This window comes from Sminthopsis crassicaudata, chromosome 1 (assembly GCF_048593235.1).
Source record: "Sminthopsis crassicaudata isolate SCR6 chromosome 1, ASM4859323v1, whole genome shotgun sequence".
Classification (NCBI taxonomy): domain Eukaryota; kingdom Metazoa; phylum Chordata; class Mammalia; order Dasyuromorphia; family Dasyuridae; genus Sminthopsis; species Sminthopsis crassicaudata.
This window is the reverse complement of record NC_133617.1, coordinates 695,884,627-695,903,370: the sequence shown is the minus strand read 5'-3', so window position 1 is coordinate 695,903,370 and position 18,744 is coordinate 695,884,627.

Sequence of the window (18,744 nt, the reverse complement as noted above, 5' to 3'; positions counted from 1 at the left end):
TTTCCTTCAAAATTCTACCCAGGTACAACCTTCTACATGAATTATTTCCCTATCATTGTCCCCGCCCTGTCCCCTAGTTGCTAGTGCCCTTCTTTCTAAAGCTATCTGTATTTATTTCCTATATTGTATACACTTGTGTACCTGCTCTCTCCCCCATTAGAATGTAAGTTCTTTGAGGATTGGTTAATTAACATTTGTCTGTCCAGAACCTGTTCTGTGTCAAGTGTTTTATAAATATTTACCAGTTTTAATTAAAATAAAATAAAACCCAGGAATATTATTAGCTCTCTCATCAAACCGATTGTAAATACCAATTCTCCAATTTTAAATCCAAATTCTCAACTATGGAAACATTTTAAAAAATTTAAATGGAATGAAATACTTTGCTTTGACATAACAGATACTGCCCAGTTAAACCTCCTTATGAAATACAGTAGATTTGAAATATAGTTAGAAAAAGAATAACTCAGGGCAGCTAGATGGCGAAGTGGATAGAGCACCAGCCCTGAAGTCAGGAAAACATGAGTTCAAATTTGGTTTCAGACACTTAACTCTAGCTGGCTGTATGACCCAGGGCAAGTCATTTAACCCCAGTTGCCTCAGCCAAAAAAAAAAGAATAACTTGCATATTATATTTGATATATTTAAATATTTATTAATGTATTTAGATATTGTTAATTATTTCCCAATTATGTATGAAAGAATTTTAATAATCATTTTTAAAGTTTTTTGGGTTCCAAATTCTCCAAGGCAAGTGATTTGATACTGATTATATGTGTGAAGTCATGCAAAATATTTTCATGTTTAGCTTATTAACAGAAAGGTATGATGTACTCTTTAATTTTGGCAGAATGGCCATCAGCTTTTGTGTTTGATCAGAGTTTTGTTCCTTCCCCATGTTGAGTTTATTCAAAATGTAATCACACTTAAAAGCAGGTCCTGGAAAAGTGAATAAAGGATCTTGTCAGGCTGACTGGTTCATATACTAACATGGAACTTGGAGTCAATTTGGATTAGATGATTTAATGTGAAAATTTTGTATTAAGATTGTGTTACAAGCAATCAGCATTGAGGATAAGGGGAATTGTATATTTGCCTTCATTTGTGGAGGTACATCAGAGTTTAGCCATTCTTTTTGTCCCCCTCTCGAACGCCCACTTATCACATAAGGCCTTAGAAGTTCCCTTTAATGACGAGGGTGCTTGCTCCCCAGAAAACCCCGTCTGCCAGTAGGTGTATAAGCTTCCTGCTGGGGCAGGGTACATTTGACTCTGTTTTCATAGCTATTCTTCACTGGTGAGCATGTCTCCAGAAACCTAACTGCTCTTTCCTCACCAGGGATCCTGCCCGTAGCCTTGATCACTATGTGCTAAGACTGTGCTCAGGTCCTCCAGACTCCACTGCATTACCTAGCTGCTCCTATGATCCTATGAGTTAAAGATAGCATATGCAATAGTAATTAATATTTATGTAGCACCTGTTATGTGCCCCACAGGATTCTAAACATTTTATAATTGTTTTCTCATCTGATCTACACAACCCAACAGCTGAGGTAACAGAGGTTAATTGACTTGGCCTAGATACCCCTATATTCCTATGATTAAATGAGATTGCATGTGAAACATTTTAGATCTCAGAATGCATCAACATCAGCTGTTTTATGGAGACTGTTGATCTCTGACTTTTCTTGTTTTCTTGGGCAGATGACTGAAGGGAATCTTATATGTTGGATTTCCCCTCTTAAAGATTGCAAGCTGCTTCATATTTATCACTGGAGTGGAGGGTGAACTGCTCATAATCCTTCCCCAAGGAGGGCACAATAGCAACAGCTTCCCTGCTGGAGGGGAACTCTTCCAGGGGTCATAATCCTTAAGGATCAGGACAAAAAGTTTTCTTAAGTTCAAGACCAAACCACATCCTTAAAACTTATTTTGTGACCCAGGGGATAGAGAAACACACAAAAATCTATTTTCACAGTAGATTTTCATCTTACTGACATGTTAACTGGCCGTGGAGCTGTTCTGACCTTTTCTTACTCTTAATTCTTTTTTCATAACTTGGAGTGGGCCTAAAGGCTTCCTTTTTTAAATGATCATTTTACATCCCTTTCTGATTCTTTCCCTCATGTGTATTAATGCTGAAACTATAATCTGAGAGACAATTCTGTTTTTAAATATGTGAAACATAATATTATAGACACTTATTGAGGAGGGGGAACTGGTCAGATCACTCAGCTGGATTTTTTCTAAAGAAACTTTATTGGATTTTTGAGATTAAAAGCATATCTGTCCTCAGTACAAAGCATGAGAAACCAAATCAGACTTGTTGATTGTGAAAAAAGAGATAGACCAGCTTGCCGACTGATTTATAAAGAGCTTACTCTTTTGACCATTTGGAGAAAAAAGTTGTGTAAAAAAAAAGAAACTTAAAAAACATTATTATAAATATGATTATGGTATGTTTCAAAGTGGGAATGTCATTGTTCCTGATGAATCCAAGTTGAGAGTCACCCAAAGGGCAGTGGATAAATGCAGCTTGGACATGAATGGGCTGGACCGCAAAGCTGACCAAGGAATTGTGCAAGAGAAGCAGGACATCCCGGCATGGTAGACATGGGCAAGAATAGCATGGATGAGCACAAATGATTATTTTTGAGGGATATACCCCTATCAGTGGATTACAGACTCCTGAAGTATATTTCAGACTCTTGCTCCCTCGAGTCTCTCTGCTTGCTACCAGCAACAAAAGGAACAGTGTTGCTGCTCAATCCTGGCTGACTCTTGGCCACCCTTTTGGGGTTTTCTTAGCAAAAATCCAGGAGTGATTTGCCATTTCCCGCTCCAGCTCATTTTACAGATAAGGGAACCATGGCCAACACTGACTTGCCTAGAGTCACACAGTTAATAAATGTCTGAGGTCAAATTTGAACTGAGTTTCCCAAACTCCAGCCCCAACCCCCTGTGTACTATGGCAGCACCTAGCTGTCTCAAGGGACAGTATTTCACCTAAATAATATCTTTATGACTTAAATAGGAAGGTTTGTAGCAAATGGAGCTGGCTTTGGAGTTAGGAACACATCCTGGCTTAGTTTCTCCATGTCTGAGACTAGGCTGCAAGCTGTAGATTGGGGGAACGTCTCCATATTGGTAGTGGGAGTGGTGATCCCCCCAAAAAACAGGTGGTTCTCATCATGGAATTTTTGTTATTGTTCAATCATTTCAGCCATGTCCCAATAATTCATTTGGGATTTTCTTGGCAAAGATATTGGAGTAGTTGCCATTTTTTTTCTCCAGTTCATTTTACTGGTGAGTAAACTGAGGCAAACGGGGTCACACAGCTACCGAGTGTCTGGGAGCAGATTTGAACTTGGAAAGAGGAGTAGTTTTGAGTCCAGGCCTTGCACTCTGTCCATGTGCTGCCCTAACTGCAAAAGTAGCATTCTGATTTCTAGAGGGCCTAGTCACAGTGAACAGCATAAGTTTTCTAGAGGCTGCGTAAAAACCATGCATTATATATAGTATCAATTATTATAGCATTATATAATATTATGATATTATATATATTATTATTATTAGCATGGACACCCCTCTAGGATTTCTGGGAAGAGTTCCTAGAAACCCACAGGGCCATGCTATTTCTCATGGCTGCGTGAATATTGGATAACTTTGGAATATTCAGAATGACTCAATGAAGCTACTCTTCCTCTATGTTAGGACTAAATACCACTGATACCATACCAATATATGGGCATCCCCCCACACACACAGGACAGAGGGCAAAAGGAATCTTCGGAAGTGTAAATAGAAAAGTATCTTCTATCTTGCATGGAAGGGTCCCAGTTTTAATAAATGTCCGGTAGCTTAAGAGAGAGAAATGTGTCTACGCAGTCAAGTTTTTAATGCAAAGATCTCTGGAAGAAATGGAATCTGTCAAATCTAGCTAGCCATGGGGATTCTCTCCCAAGTCTTAAATGGGCAAAACCAAAGTTATTTCTGTTTGCCCACGTTTATTCCACTTAAGGAGTTTTAGTGGACCACAGCAGGGTGGGCCTTGATGGGTCCTTGCATGTATCTCCTCTCCCCCACATTATGCCATGGGTCTCCATGCTAGGCTCTGTTCTGGCCTGCCCAGGATGAACCCAGAACCAGTAATGGCTCTGTAGTTATCATTTTTAAGAGGAAGAATATGCCACTAGGGGGCATCTAAGGAAAGAGAGCCAATAATAGAAAGGAAAAAAATAAGCATTTTTAGATGTACAAGAGAAGGCAAAAAGATTATTAGGGGATATAAACAGAGAACATTTTTTGTGAAATATAACTTATCCTTTAAAAATACATAGAAATTCATCATTTTAAATATATTCTTTCTTGTTCTTACGTTTTGAAATGTTAAATTCATGATAGAAAGTGCCAAATTGTTATCTCCTCAAAAAAAAAAAAGTCTTGAAAAGGATACTAGAAATTATCTGGTACAACCATCTCATATTACAAAGGAAGAAACTCGCCTCAAATGTTTAAGTCACTTGTTCACCATCACAGAAGTTAGAGGCTGGATTTGAACTCAGTCAATGCTTTTTGTCATAAAGTATGTCACGTGTTAAACTTTTTTTGTTCTGCCTGTTTGCTACGACCTACATTTCATAGCCTAACAATAATAAATGATGCTGAGTCCAGGGGGCGGGAATGCTGCACCCGCTTCTGCTGTGCTCTGAACTCACAGCCTAAGGGATTCTGGCCTTTAAAGAGAGGAATTATGTACCCCCATCCTGGTCCTTGGCACCTGGGGGGGTAGGGAGGCAGAAATCACTTTCAGTTTGGTTCATATGTAAGACCTCCCTAAAGTGTGGAGTAGAAAGATACTCAATGTACAATTTAAATCAGGTTTTTATTTATCAGATATATGCCTGGGTAATTTTTCAGCATTGAGAATCACAAAACTTTTTGTTCCAATTTTTCCCCTCCTTCCCCCCCACCCAGATGGCAGGTTGACCAATACATGTTAAATAAGTTAAAGTATAAATTAATTACACTATGTGTATACATGTCCAAACAGTTGTTTTGCTGTACAAAAAAGAATTGGACTTTGAAACAGTGTAAAATTAGCCTGTGAAGGAATCAAAAATACAGGCAGACAAAAATAGAGGGATTGGGAATTCTCTGTAGTGGTTCATAGTCATCTCCCAGAGTTCTTTTGCTGGTGTAGCTGGTTCAGTTCATTACTGCTCTATTGGAACTGATTTGGTTCATCTCATTGTTGAAGAGGGCCACGCCCATCAGAATTGATCATCATATAGTATTGTTATTGAAATATATAAACTACACATAAATCTGAACACAAAAGGCTTTCACAACTCCATATAAGAAGCATAACCTAATAACACTGGGATTTATGTACCTATCAATTGAGTAATAGCAAAACTCAATGTGGTATATAAACATGATAGAAATGATGAAGAGAATAGCTCCAGAGAAACCTGGGAAGACTTGTATAAACTCATGCAGAGTGAAGTGAACAGATCAGGAGGAAATCAATTTATACACAGCTCCACTAAATGTTCAATAAAGACAAATGATAAAGATCAGGGTTAGTCTTCATGTTTTATTGATTGTCTAGACTTAATTAAACTTTGCTTTGTGTCCAGAATACATACATACACACCTATGTATGTATGTATACATACATATATATCTATATCTTGGAAAGCTGGTCCTTAAATGTTTACCAACGCATCTCTGCCCAAGTGTCCCATTTTATAGATGAGAAAACTGACATCCTCAAAAGTTATTAGTTGCCCAAGTTAGTGTCAAACTAAGTGGTGGCCCTGCTCCTTATAGATTTCAAAGCTGGGAATGACCATAGAGGTCATCACTTTTTGGGGGGGTGATGAGAAAACTTGTAACATGTCCAAATTATACAAACAGCAGTTATCCAGTCACAATAACTGTCTAAGAACTCTGAGATACCACTACACACCTGTCAGATTGGCCAAGATGACAGGAAAAGATAATGATGAATGTTGGAGGGGATGTGGGAAAACAGGGACACTGATACATTGTTGGTGGAGTTGTGAAAGAATCCAACCATTCTAGAAAGCAATTTGGAACTATGCCCCAAAAGTTATCAAACTGTGCATACCCTTTGATCCATCAGTGGTACCACTGGGCTTATAGCCCAAAGAGAATTTAAAGAAGGGAAAGGGACCGACAAATGCAAAAATATAGCAGCTTTTTTGGTAATGGCCAGGAACTGGATAACTCAGTGGTGGAGAATAGCTGAATAAGTTATGGTATACGAATGTTATAGAATATTATTGTTCTGTAAGAAATGACCAATAGGATGACTTCCAGAGGCCTGGAGAGACTTACAAGAACTGATGCTAAGTGAAGTGAGCAGAACCAGGAGATCGTTGTACACAGCAACAACAACATTATGTGATGATTAACTGTGATGGGACGTGGCTCTTTTCAACAATGAGGTGATTCAAGGTAATTCCAATAGACTTAGGATGGAGAGAGCCATTTGCATCCAGACAGAGGACTAGAAGGACTGAAGGTGGATCACCACATAGTATCTTCACCTTTTTTTGTTGTTGTTTGCTTGCTTTTGTTTTCTTAATTTTTTCCCTTTTTGATCTGATTTTTCCTGTGCAGCATGACAAATATGGAAATATGTATAGAAGAATTGTACATGTTTAACCGATATCTGATTACTTGTCTAAAGAAAGGGGGTGGGGAAAGGAGGGAGAAAAATACGGAGCACAAAGTTTTGCAAAGGTGAATGTTGAAAACTATCTTTGGGGGACAGCTAGGTGGCGCAGTGGATAGAGCACCAGCCCTGAATTCAGTTGGACCCGAGTTCAAATCTGGTCTCAGACACTTAACCCTTCCTAGCTGTGTGACCCTGGGCAAGTCACTTAACCCCAGCCTCAGAAAAAAACCCCCAAAAACAACAACAACAACAACAACAAAAAACTATCTTTGCATGTATTTGAAAATAAAAAGGTATTATGACAAGTAATTGTCACCAAATCCAATGTTCTTATACCGAACTACCCTACCTCACAGACATTCTTCAGCACAGTGCCTGGCACATAGGTGCACTTAATACATATTTATTGATTGATGTATGGCTGATGTGGGACAAGAGGATAGTCATTTATCTAATAAAATAGGGGACAGATATTTACACATTGCCTAGAAGTACCAAAAAGAATATTATTGCTTCTTTTTCTGGATCAATGTTTGAGTCCCAGTTCTTTTCCTCCCTTCATTCTCTAGTTTCATCTGTGAAAGGCAGATTTGTCCTACTAAAAGACTGCTCAAAAACCTTCCAACACAAAGCCCTGTACTCTGTACTGAGGGGTGGGGGGACAGAGATGAAGTTCCTGTCTTCCAGGAGCTCCCGATCTAGGTACAGGTTAAGTCCTGACTCAAAACTCGGGGTTGGATCGGAGCAGCGTGTGGCTGTAAAAAACTAGGCAATCCCCAGTTGAGGCAGAGCCCAATAAAGAGGAGACAGGGCTGGGCACACAGAAATCTCTAGTATCTCCCTTTTCAATCTGGTTGAGCTTTCAGTTTCTAGTTATTTGCAAGACTTTTGGAATTACCCCATTTCAGGATTGAGTCACTGCAGAGGATTGCAGCCCAAGACCATAGATCTCTACAAAGTGATACCAAGATATATTCCCCCTAAGGGTTGGGGGGTGGGAGGATGGAAATCCTTAAGGGAGGGTTATATTTTTAACATGATCTCTGAAGAGTTAACCTTCTATAAGAGAAAACAAAATTTAGTGGAAAAACCGATGGAGAAAACAAAAGTTCTATAACATAGTGGGGATGTGGTACAAGAAGTCATAAGAGGGGTCATCCAGAAAGAATTCCACCTTCCAGTCAAGGAGCAAAAGCTTTACTATGAGGCCATAAGGAAGGCAAAGTTCCTAAAAAACTCAAAATTTACAAGGGGGAAGACGCCATAAATTGGGTTAAGTTCCCTAGTTCTCACAATTTACATTGGGAAATAGGGAATCTTTTATAGGCAAAGACTGAAAGTATGTTAACTATGCTACTTACTTACTTCAGAAAGTCATCTAGGATTAAGGAATGTTTATACGAAATAGTCTTGGGATTGACATGGATTCCTTGTCCTCCAGATTGTATTCAGTGACCACGGCAGTTCAAGGTAGCTCAATCCTGACAATGCAAGAAATTCAACAGGATAAAATCCAGCCACTGGTTTGGTACCAGGGGGCTTGTGCTGGGGTCTATCCATCCCATCATTGGAAAGCCCAAAGTGGAGAGCGGCCTTATGGCCTCCCAATAAAACTTTTGCCCCTTGGCTGGAAGGTGGTCTGAGTCTGTGAATTTCTGGATGACTCCCCACCTTCATGACTTATTGTATCTCATCACTACTATGCTGAATTTTGGATTTTTCTTTTCCTTTTTTTTCCTCCTTAGCCAAGTAATTATAAAACCATTACAAAGCAGGTTGAATTTCCAAAAGAAATTAGCATCCTCTTTTTTCTTCTTTGTATCTTGGATTGTTTGTGTCTGCAGTGACTGTTATATTTGTTAATTTTTTTTTTTCTAAAAGAAATCTAAACTGGGGCAGCTAAATGGTACAGTGTATAGAACACAGTTCAGAAGTCAGAGGACCTGAGTTCAAATCCAAGCCTCAGACATTTAACACTATGTGTGACACTGGTTAAGTCACATAATCCAAATTGCCTTGTAAAGTGAGAGAATGAGAGAGAGAGAGAGAGAGAGAAAGTTCTGCACCTCTACTATTGAAATTCTTTGACATTTTATGTTAAACGTTCTCATCTCAACTAGAATACTATTTACTAGGTTAGTTGGGAATCATTGAAATCCAGAGGAAAGTATTCTGCATTTGGAGTTGAAGGACCTGTTTCCAAATAATAATTACTAGCAATTTATATACCACTTTAAGATTTCCAAAGAATTTTTACATTTTGCTGTCTCATTTGAACCTCACGGCAACTCTGTGAGCTAGGCTAGGTATTATTATGCTCATTTTATAAAAGAGGAAACTGAAATTGAGGTGTACCTTAAGTGACTAGCTAAGGCTTTTAGTGTATTAGTATTTAGGGGAACACTTGAACGTCAGTCTTCTTGAGAAAGTTTTTTTTAATCTCAGTTTTTTAAAAATCTCAGCTTCTAAGTAGTAAAATGAAGGAATTGGCCTAGATGTTCTAGAATGTCTCTTTTAACTCTAAATCCATGATCTTAAAAATGGGAATAAATCATGGACCCACACTTAGCACCATATACCAAGATAAGATCCAAATGGGTCCATGACTTAGGCATAAAGAACGAGATCATAAATTAGAGGAACATAGGATAGTTTACCTCTCAGACTTGTAGAGGAGGGAGGAATTTGTGACCAAAGGAGAACTGGAGATCATTATTGATCACAAAATAGGAAATTTTGATTACATCAAATTAAAAAGCCTTTGTACAAACAAAACTAATGCAAACAAGACTAGAAGAGAAGTATCAAACTGGGAAAACATTTTTTACAGTTAAAGGTTCTGATAAAGGCCTCATTTCCAAAATATATAGAGAATTGACTCTAATTTATAAGAAATCAAGCCATTCTCCAATTGATAAATGGTCAAAGGATATGAACAGACAATTCTCAGATGATGAAATTAAAACTATCTCCACTCATATGAAAGAGTGTTCCAAATCACTATTGATCAGAGAAATGCAAATTAAGACAACTCTGAGGTATCATTATACACCTGTCAGATTGGCTAAGATGACAGGAACAAATAACGATAAATGTTGGAAGGGCTGTGGGAAAACTGGGACACTGATGCATTGTTGGTGGAGTTGTGAAAGAATCCAACCATTCTGGAGAGCAATCTGGAATTATGCCCAAAAAATTATCAAACTCTGCATACCCTTTGATCCTGCAGTGCTACTACTGGGCTTATATCCCAAGGAAATACTAAAGAAGGGAAAGGGACCTGTATGTGCCAAAATGTTTGTGGCAGCCCTTTTTGTAGTGGCTAGAAGCTGGAAGTTGAATGGATGTCCATCAATTGGAGAATGGTTGGGTAAATTATAGTATATGAATGTTATGGAATATTATTGCTCTGTAAGAAATGAGCAACAGGATGAATACAGAGAGGCTTGGAGAGACTTAAATCAACTGATGCTGAGTGAAACGAGCAGAACCAGAAGATCATTATACACTTCAACAACAATACTGTATGAGGATGTATTCTGATGGAAGTGGAAATCTTCAACATAGGGAAGAGCTAATCCAATTCCAATTGATCAATGATGGACAGAATCAGCTACACCCAGAAAAGGAACACTGGGAAATGAGTGTAAACTGTGAGGATTTTTGTTTTTCTTCCTAGGTTGTTTTTACCTTCTGAATCCAATTTTTCCTTAGCAATAACAACAACAACAACAAAATTTGGTTCTGCACATATATATTGTACCTAGGATATATTGTAACATATTTAACATATATGGGACTGCCTGCCATCTGGGGGAGGGGGTGGAGGGAAGGAGGGGAAAATTCGGAACAGAAGTGAGTGCAAGGGATAATGTTATAAAAAATTACCCATGCATATGTACTGTCAAAAAAAGGTTATAATTATAAAAGTAATAATTAAAAAAAAAGACCTAGCTATGTATGGGACAATAGAAACCACTAACATAATCAAGAGTCTGAGTCTGAGTGCAGGAAAAAGTTTTTGTTTTTTTTTCTCAGAAAAAGGATGATAGTCTCTGAAACACAAAGCCTGGTTTGAGAGAGACACACACAAGCTAGGGCTAGTCACTTTCTATTCCCTAATTCAAGCTCCCCTCCCTAATCCCCAGGTTCTTTCCCAATTGTCTGGGGTTTCTAAAGCACAGTTTCTAAAAATGAGGTAAGAAAGCCTGAGACTCCCAAATACACGACAGAGTAGGGTTTCCCACTCAATCCCCTCCCTGCCCCCAAGGAGCTTCCACCCCAGAAGGGGAAGGTAACGGGAAAGTGGAAAAAAGAAGAAAAGATTCTTTTCAAATTTCAGGGCTGATTACAACACCTGGTCCCTGCCCCTGAGGAGCATACCTGCTTTTGGGAGATCCCTGATCACCCTTCAATGTCCCCTGAGGTTTCAATCCTCCATTTCATGTCCAGTTTCTCCAAATGAACCTTCACAACTGTGGAAACCAGACAAATGTCCATCCATTTCTCACAGTGAGCTACAGCAGAAATTGGAGGAGGGGGTGACAGGAAAGACACCATAAGGCAAAATGCCAAATGGCTAACTCAAAAGGGTTTCAGTTAAGGTTCCATGGGTCATGGTCAGATTTATAGGGGAAATTTAACTGGGGGTGGGGAGTTGACATAACTTGGCTTTCTGATTGGATACTGTAAGATGGGGTCACCCTAGACAGGAGGAAGGACTGTAAGGCTGAGCTGATCCTCATCTGTCCCTTTCCCTGCTTGCCTTGGGAGGGGAGGGCAACCCCACCTAGTCACCCAGGACCCTCAACCAAAGTTGAACAGTTTGTCAGCATTTTTGTCCTTCATTCTTAAGTTGCTATAAATTGAATTTAAATGAGGCAGAACTGTGTAAAGTTTTCAGCCTCACTCTTCTCCAGAGTCTGTTGTGCCAGTTTCCTTTTATTGTCATGCCTCAGTTTCCCTAATTGTTCTGCCTCAGTTTCCTTGAATTGTTCTGCCTCCATCCCCCTGGTTGCAACCCCCCCCCCCCCCCGCCCTTCCTGACTATTAGGAATGGCTACTCTAAAGTTATAAATTGTAAATGTTTAATCTCAGATAAGGGGGAGTTCAGACATCCTGATTCCTAAATCCTCCTAAATTATCATAATTTATGATCCTATTCCCAATCTGTCAAAACCAAATTGATGGCCAGTTCCTGAAAATTCCCATGCTCATCTTGCCTTTGTCTCCCCTGATCACTTGGAGCTATATATAAATCATTGGAATCTCACATTCACTGCTGAATTCTTTGAGACAAAGTCCAATTTAGCCCTGGAGGCAGAATGGATTCTATTCTGCCTCCAATTATCTCTCCCTCTCAGAAACCCAAATAAAATATTCAAAACTCTCTAATCTCTATCTTGCCTCAGTTTCTCCAGCATTACAATACAAAAATCAAGACAATTTCAATGAAATGCAGTGAGTAATCTTTGACTTTTAAAATTAAAGTCTTCCCCAGGTCTCAGTTTGTCGGAAGGTAACACCCATTCAATGATTAAGGATTAGGTAAGAATTGAGACAAAAAATGGCCTAGTTTATCATCACAAAAGTTTCAATATAGGAGGAGAAGTCTCAGAGTTTTTAGTCAGAATAGAAAGCAATTGCTATTTATACTCATTCTAAGCTACCAAAATTTAAACAATGAGTATCAAAGGCTTGGGCTAGGAGCTATTATTAGCCACTCAATGAAAGCCAGAGCGATTTGACTTTCAAAGCACAATCAAGCAGCTCCACTGAAATAGGCTTTTTAAAAGTTTGTATTTTCTGGGCTATATTTCAAGAAATCATAAATGAAAACTGATGAGGACAAAAATAGTCTCAGCTTTTTGAAAATAAATAAATGAATGAATGAAAAATTAAAGTATCGTCTATGAGAGAGAGAGAGGGAGAAAGAAGGAATGAGAGAAGGAAAGAGAGAGGGAGACAGAGAGAGCTGGTTCTGGAATCAGGAAAACTAGAGTTCACATCAAGCTTCAGACATTTAATAGCTGTGTAACTCTGGATAAGTCACCTCACCTCTGCTTCAGTTTCTTTGTTGAGGTGTAAGAAAATGAGGGGTGAGAGATACCCTAACAGGCCTGTGTCACAAGTTTTTGGGAAAGAATTTGTAATCCTGATCTCCAGGCGAGATTTTTGGCAAAAAATGGGTTTATTATATTGAAAAGTTACTTTCCAGAGGGCTACTTCCAAATAGGAATTTAGCAAAGGTTTGGGGTACAGAGTTTTTTGGGTTTTTTTTTATTAGCCTTCTATGGTGTAGGGCTAGGAAGCAATTGAAGGCTAATTTTCAAATCAATAAGGATTGTGATTGTTTCCCAGACCAATGTGGTTTCTTAGGTTTCAGTTTTCTAATTTGTTTCCTTTCTCCAATTTAATTTTCATAATTCTGTGGAAATTAAATCCTCATCCAGTTCTCACAGTAGGATGAAGGCCTGCATTATTGTTGTTGTTCACGCTTTGTCTTGATGAGGACCAATGACAGCAGAGGGTGACATATTGACTCGTGCCTGAATTAGATTTAAGTGAGGGAGAGCTGAGCAAAGTCCTCAGCCTCCAACTCTCTTCCAGAGTCATCAGTCTGTTGGCAAGTCAGAAGTCAAGAGAAGTGACTCAGGATATCGTGGATGACCTTGATCTTTCCAAAGGTCTTTCCCAAGTTTCAGTTAGTGCAGGACAACACTCAATGACTAAGGGCTAGGTAAGAACTGAGACAAAAGATGGCCTCCTTTACCAACACAATAGTTTCAATCTGGGAGAGTTAGAATAGAAAACAATTTATGTTTATACTCATTCTAAGTTTTCAAAACCTAAACAATGAACCACAAAAGCTTGGAGCTATTATTGGATATTCAATGAAAGCCATAGTGACTTGAGTTTTAAAGGTTAGTTAAATTGTTCCATTTAAAACACAATGTTTCTTCAGCGCTATATTTCAAGAAAACAATGGTGGCTGATAAAAATGAATAAAACACCATTCCTGCCCTCCCCAAGCTTCTGCTTTAGGAGGCAACATAAGATGAACGCCAAAGATATATATTAAAGGTGTTAATGGGCAGCAATGTGGCCCAGTGGAGACAGCCCTGGTCCCAGAGTCAGGAGGGCCTGAGGTCAAACCTGACCTGGACAAGACATTTACCAGGATTGCCTCTTTAAGGAAAAGATAAAGTAATGAGCATGATGTATACCAAATAAGTACTTTGGGAGATCAGAGGAGGAGGAAGTTCAAAGGAATAAATTGTGCCCTGAAGGTTTTGTAGGACAGTTAGACTTTCTACATGTGAAAATGGCAAATAAAATCTTAAATTTGTATAGTTTTCAAAGCATTTCCTCTTTGTATGAAATTAACTGAGTAAAGACACTCATGGGGAATATAGTCTTACACTATACCTTCATTGTGACTTGAGACTTTATAATAACAAATACAGCTATAGCTAAAAAGTTGCAGGTGTTTGTCCCACCATCTCTTAATTAGCATTTAAGTACTACTTTAAAAGGCAATTTATTCGATTAAAATGTAAGCCCAGACACCCCCCCCACACAATGGGAGAAAACAATGAGGGGGGGGGCTTCTGTGTTGAGGATATTTAATCTTGTGTTTTGTAATTTTTACTTTGTACTCCCTTTTACTGATAAACATCTCAGATGGGAGATGCCCTTTCTCAGGAGATCATAATAACCCCTTTTTGCTTTTTCTTACACTGAGAGTCTCTGATTGTTTTTGTGGCCCATACTGTCCCACACATCTTGATGCTAAAATAAAATCCAGGAATAATTTAGGGGGAGGGGCACATTTGAGACTTCTTGGAACCCTGTAACTTCTCCCCAGTTTGTTATTTTTATCCTATTCTCCTACTGCTTCTAGCAGTTTTGTTGTTGAGTTAAAACCTCCAGAGGGCTGTGTCTGCCTTATGGAAGGAAAGGGAGGGACAAAGCTGGGAAATCTCCTGTGGTTGCTCAATGTGGCCAGGCAGGAGAGAAAGTTTAGCTGGAAATGACAGAGAAAGGAGACCAGACCATCCCTGGAGCCCCCCTCAAGGAAGAGAAAGGAGGTGGTTTGGGAGCTGCTCGGGGACCCTGGAGGCAAGGCGAGGACTGGTGTCTAGGAATGACCTGGGCCTCTCACCACCCCCAGCAATTAGGACTGCTCAAGAGTGTCTTCCTGGGCTGGGCCCAGTCCAAAGGGCTGAAGATGTTTATCATACAGCTGTGAGCACCTACAGCTTCAGGAAGGACACAGTCTTCTTGGACACTCCTGTCCTGCGTGAACAAGGCTTTGGGGTTTCCAAGGGTCTTTTTTGTCAAACTGGAAACTCTCAGGAACTGGAAACTGCCTCAAAAAAATAAAAGCAAAGCATCGACAGCCCCTTTTGGCTTACAACCTGTCATCTTCAAATGTCAAGACCCCCAGGCCACAGCTTCACCTCAGGGCTTTTCCCCTCTCATCAACCCCACTTGAATAAAACAGTCCCAGGAACACTGAAATTGGTTTAATCCCTTCATTTTATAGAGAAGCAAAGAGGTCCAAGTGGAATCCTAGCCTCTTTTCTACTATTTTGAGTGATGGAGAGAAGGGGAAAAAAGGAGGAGAAATCCATGCTGATGATAAACTTTACAATTTTGTTTCTAGTGGGGACCCAAATCTAGACCTTGGGCTCAGTGACAACCTGAGGAACAGGGTAGTTCCTCTTCCTTAGAAGCCCTGGAGATTGAGCTAAGGTTGGGGAAGTCTTGGGTATTAGCAAGGGCACCCCCAGGGACTTTCCCCAGCTCAGTGGAGTTTTGTTTTTTACCTTTATAGTTCTCCTTTATCTCAGGACGTAATCATGAGCAAAGCAAGGGAAAGAACCATTGTCATTGCAACTCAACTACTGAGTTTCAGCCATGTCTTTGTGACCTCAATTTAAGGTTTTCTTGGAAAAATACTAGAGTCATTTGCCATTTCCTTCTCCAGATCATTTAACAGATGAGGAAATTGAGGCAAATAAGGTGAAGGGACTTGCCAAGTAATAATTGTCTGAAAGGAGTTCCTGATTCCCAGCCTGGCACTCTGTCGCCTTCCACATGTAGGTGCAACTGAAAGGTTCAGCCAAACTGACCTGATGAGGTCATAAGGTGAGGTACATGACAGTGTATGATGAGGTGCTGGGTAACTAGGTGAGTTGGCAGAGAAAGTCTGAAGTGCTAAGATTATAATACTCTTTAGACAAGCAGGGAAGGGCATTGATGGGCTCAGCCTTACAGTCCCACTCCTTGTGGAGGTCTTGGGTAACCTGTATGCAATCAGAAGTCAAATTTCCCCTAGATATCAGTCCATGGCCCCTACCATCTATGCGTACTCCCTTTTGGTGTTCCTTCAGTCCCTTCTCCCATGCCCTAACTCCTTTAGCCTGGCAGTTCCATACACCTCATGGATTATTTCCTTTCCCCTGGTTAATTCCAAGACTAGAGAACTTGTCTTTACCATTGCTAAATGATTAAAACCCCTTTTCCTTATATGGCTTCCCAAATTTATTTTCTTGTCCTATTTTATCTGTAAGGTCTTCTCACAAATAAATGTACCTTTTGGAAAAGAATGAGCCACTGTGGATTTGTTACATGATGACAACCCAACATCTGGTGCCAATTGCTCACCCCAGTTCCATCATTTAGTCTCCAACGGGCGCTGGATCAGAGAGTGGTTGTAGACCTTGTGAAGGATGCTCCAGTGACGCCGTTTTGTTTCCCTTCCCTTCCTACTGTGGTTGGGGAGAGGGGAATCAGATGGGAGGACAAGATGAAAGGAACTATGCCCACTCTAAGATGAAAATCAGGGTTCTGAGAAGGGTTTTAACTCTTGGCTGGCTTTGCCAGTGCCCACTGCCTGCCCCCAGGGAAATGACTTCCATTGTCTGCTTCCCATCCTGTATTTCATGGAACAGTGAATTGAGACCCGAATTTTGAGGACTGAACTTGGAAGCTTGAATTTGAATTCTGGCTCTCTCCCTCACCACTAATGGCCATCCCATTGTCTCCATCGCCCAGGAGTCTAAAGCAGACACCATGTCCCCCTGAGGGGTTAACCCTTTCTTCTCTGTGAGACCTTCTGCCCAATCTTTGGACAACTGGGGACACAGTGGATAGAGTGCCAGGGCTGGAGTCAAGAAGACTCAGCTTCCCGAGTTCAAATCTGGCCTTGGACATTTACTGGCTGTGTGACCCAGGACAAATCACTTAGGTCTGTTTGCCTCAGTTTTCTCATCTGTAAAATGAGCTGGACAAGAATGGCAAACCACTCCAATACCTTTGCCAAGAAAACTCCAAACAGGGTCACAAAGAGTCAGACATGACTAAACTACCAAAAATTATATATATATAATTAGTCTCTTTTAACATCCTGTGTAGTTTACTTCATGCATTTAAAAGCATGATTCTGAAAGGGGAAAAAAAAAAAAACTGCTTGTACAACATGACCCAATCTTTGGCTCTTCTTTCCCAGTAGGTGATTTGGAAGGGTCTTCCCATGCTTCACTTCACTTCCTGCTCCCGTGCTAATCTTCCTAGGCTGGGGAATACTCTGAAAGCATTGTGTAAAGCCCCATTGCCATTCTGGAACCATGCACTTAATTTATTAACATTGTTCTTGGAAGCTGCAAGCTACAGCATTCTTATAGTATTCTTCCGGTGGCCTAATCATTCACCATCTCAGCCTCTATGAAAGGAAGGAAACCAGCATTTATTAAGTGCCTACAATATGCACTACACTGTGCTAAACACTCTATAATTACCTCACTTAGCTGTCAGTCCTGGGAGGAGGGTGCTATAATTATGCCCATTTTATAGCGAAGGAAACTGAGGCAGATAGGTTAAGTAACTTGTCCAAGGGGGAGTCTTAAGACTAGATTTTAATTCCTTTGGCACCCCCTATGCACTGAAGAAAAAAAAAAAAGGCTATTTTTCCATTAGAATATAAGGTCCTTAAGCTAGGAACTTTGCTTTTGTATTTCTATCCTAGCATAATGGTTGACACATAGTTAAGGACTTTAATAAATGCTTTTTTCCCCTTATTGTATGACCATTTTTGTGGGTGTCATTTGCAAAATGAAGTCAGTTGCCTCTAATGTTTCTTCCAGATCTAGAGCCCTCACTGGGTTAGTTACTTTAACTACTATTAATAATGGCCCTAGGCATCCTCTGAATCTTGAGATTAATGGTCCTATAAAATCATAATAAATTGGTTTACAAATAATATTATAATCATTTATTGTAAATATCTTATGATGATTTGGTCATATCCATGTTCTCATTTGATCTTCATCTTGTTCTAAAGTGGGGATTATTTTCATTTTACACATGAGAAAATAGGATTTCAGAGTGATTCATGCCTAGGACTAGAAAATGCCTCATCCTTTATATTTCTTGCCACAAAAATATGGAACTTGGCGATCCAATCCTTTTTTTTAGCAAATCAGGTCTATGGTCTATGGCTGCAGAGAAATTGAAATTCAGGAAGTGAAGCGTTTGGGGGAGTCATTGGTAGAGTTGGGGCGAGAAACCAGCATGACGTGTGTAGGGGAAGGAGTGGACCAGAGGGGAAGTTGGGTTCTAGGGCTCTAAAGTCAGTGGAACTTTGAACAAGTCAGCATTTCTGCGCTTTTCTTTAAAATGCAGTTATTAGACCCCCCCCCCAAAGTTTTTATATTTTGAAATTTGAATTTCTATATTTGAAAATTATTGACTGAAACCTAGGATTCACATCTTCATCCCAAATTTTGAGAAGGCCAACTTGGAAAAATAGTATTTCTTGGTGGCTCTTTGGACTATAGTTTTCTGAGGGAAAAGGCAAAATCCCTTTGCCCATAAAACTTGTACGGGTACACACACACACACACACACACACACACACACACACACACACTCACTCACTCTCCTACCAGGAAATGAAGCTCTGGCTGGGGATGTGGTTACTTTAGCTTGAATCTAATGCGAGTGGGAAACACTGATGGAGAAACAACAAAG